The sequence below is a fragment of the Salvelinus sp. IW2-2015 genome, unplaced genomic scaffold, assembly GCF_002910315.2.
Source record: "Salvelinus sp. IW2-2015 unplaced genomic scaffold, ASM291031v2 Un_scaffold1706, whole genome shotgun sequence".
In the NCBI taxonomy this organism is placed as follows: Eukaryota; Metazoa; Chordata; class Actinopteri; order Salmoniformes; family Salmonidae; genus Salvelinus; species Salvelinus sp. IW2-2015.
This window is the reverse complement of record NW_019943097.1, coordinates 106,324-109,106: the sequence shown is the minus strand read 5'-3', so window position 1 is coordinate 109,106 and position 2,783 is coordinate 106,324. Positions and strand designations below refer to the sequence as shown.

Here is a 2,783-nt window from a genome sequence, read left to right as displayed (position 1 = left end):
TGGGTTCTGTGTGCAGCCTGAGCTCTGGATCAGAACACTGAGACCTGCATGCTACTGCTGTTGTGGACACACTGATGGAGCACTGTCTCTCTCTCTCTTTCGCTCTGTGTCTGTCTGTCTTTGTCTGGTTCAGTTCCCTGTGTTTTTGTGGTCATGAGTAGCCTATTTGTCTGTGGAACAACTATATTTGTGTTGTTCCACAAACCTGAATGCAATACTCGACTGAAATAAAATCGTAATTTTCCTAACAATTTTCCTAATATGTGATCTGCATGGAATTGAGATTGAGTTTTATTATTTTGCTATCTGACAGGTATTTACCTGCGTAGTCCGCGCTCCTCTGACTTTTTCAGTTGTAGCGCGCAGAGCGGGGGCGTGACGGGAGACAGAGCGAGCTGGCTACAGAGAAAGAAGAGGCAGCGAGACATCACACTCCCTATTTTTTTCTGTTTCATGGAAGTCAATGAACTAAGAAGAATACCAGACACAGCTGCTTTCGTATTGGTGTCTATGGGAGAGCCACCCCCTTAAGTAGACAGGAACTGATCTTTTTTTTTCGATAGTTCACTCAGGACGTTAACCATCTTCAGTTATACAACATCTTTGCTGCCTGTGCACTGAGGTCACGCGCATACATTCCTGAGGGAGGGCGGGAATGGAGGGAACTGCCTGATGAAACCTTGTCGARCGGTAGTAAAAAGCAGCGTCGACTATTGTTAAAATCAACCGTGATCTTCCGTCTGCGAGGGCAAGAGTGAGACAAGAGGACGAAAAACCGTTTTCCCTGTTTAGAGAAAAGAATACTATATAAGCAACGTTGAACAACTCTTTCATATTTAAGCTATATAGTTATTTATCTGTGTGAAGATGAACGGGGTAACGCGGAGTCTGTGTACATTTGAGGACATCAGAGCTGATGAGAGAACAGCGGTAAGACAAAAACTATTTAAGTGAACATGTTTTACTTTCCTTCTCACTGCGTTGCGGATGGCTAGACAGTCTGGCAGTCAGGCAGATCGAGAGGCGCCACTGACGTGTGTCAAAGGTTATGTTATGTTATGACTATGTGGCTGCTTTATTATCCCCATTAAAAAATATATATATTTTGTTCATTTATTCATGCCAACCTGTTGGATATGCAAATATGTTTTACATTATAATGGTGAAAAGACCTTTTTAAAAAAGTTCCCATTTAGGCTAAAAGTTATGAGAAGAGAGTGAGCTGATCGTGGAGATACGTCTTATCTGTGTCCATTCATGTCTCTGTTAATCAGCTTGTAACTTCTATCTTACCCAGCCTGGTAAATAAATTACAGACTTGTTCTCGCGTTAACCTCCCTGATTATTTAAGACTTGGACTAGATAACAGCTCGTGTTACGCGTGCTCGCGTTGTGTGTTTTTTAGTTACAGGAACTGTGAACTCCCTGGTTGTATTAACTCTCTGGCGTGTATGTAAGTAAACCATGATGTGGTAACTTCCCGTTGGTTACCCCACTCCCTGTTCGTTTCATACGAACGAGCCCTGGGTGGTTTAAGGTATAGCAGATCCCCTGTTTGACACTTCTCAGTTGGTCTGGATTAGAATGTGTAACACTATTGATTCAGTGGTGTGAGAGTGAGTAGTTCTGAGCATTACGCGAGCAAATTGACAGAACTAAAGCCCTAGCCTCTGACATTTGCCGAACATCTACGACAGCTTAGTTTACATTCTAATTCGGACTATCTGTATTAACACCTCATTCATTCTTAAATATAACATCCATCCAGTCACCAGAGAGTTTTGATAACTCTCTTCTTTTCCGTCACTAGGCTTTTGTCAGATTCTACTTTTTAAATAACTGCTGCATGAGTCTCGTCGGGTGCTGGCGGAAATGCGCATCATGTGGTTGACTGGGAGCTCAACCCCCATCCCAGATGAGTGGCCAGCCATCTATATCTCCGATGGTACGTCGCTATGGAGATAATTGGTGACATCTACTGGTTCTGGGAATACCTGTGCAACGAGTGAACCGTTGCTTTGACTATTCGCGGGCTATTAGGCCACCGTGTTTGGTGTTAATTACAGGACATTACGCATTAGTAGTAAACCTCCTCTCTGTCCACGGTTTAAATACAGGAACTGACCACAGGAACTCTGAGTAGACGGCAGCGGATCAACTACAGCACTCATATCAGTAGACTAACCCCGTTCATTCAGTTTTTCCACAGGCTACTTAGCGAACCCACCGTGAATCGTCCCTGCACAGTATAAGTTTACATAAATGACCAGACTGCAAGCCATGTTTTCACACTAGTAACAGTAACTCAACTTTAAACAAGACAACCTCATTCCATTTCCAACACTAGGAACCAGTAACTCCGCACACTAAACAAGACACACTCTCTGCAGTTCCATTTCCGTATCAACTAGCAGGAATCCCAGCTAATCTGGCTTTAACTCCCTGTTTTAATACAGCACTACAGTAAACTCGCCCTGTCAGTAATAGCAGACTGGTACTCCCTGTTGTCCGTCCCTGTGTTTAAATTAACGACTTTAACTCCTGGTATTGTCACTCCTGTGTTTAATTACAAGAACTACTGTAAAAACTCAAGGACACCTCATTCCCACTTTTTCCACACATCAGGGAACCAGTCTAATTGCAGTACTGATTTATACAGAACTAAAACAATGTGTACCATTCATTCGTCTTATTTGTCCATTTTCCTCACTATGTGTAACAGTAATCAGACACTATACAAGAACAACCTCATTCCATTTTCCACATAAGGAAACAGTTAACTG

General features: G+C 42.7%; 1 pseudogene; it reads left to right on the top strand.

The window, feature by feature from the left end:
• Positions 1–368: 368 nt before the first annotated feature.
• LOC112071737 (tuftelin-like) overlaps positions 369–2,783 on the top strand; it is a 30,792-nt pseudogene continuing 28,377 nt past the window's right edge.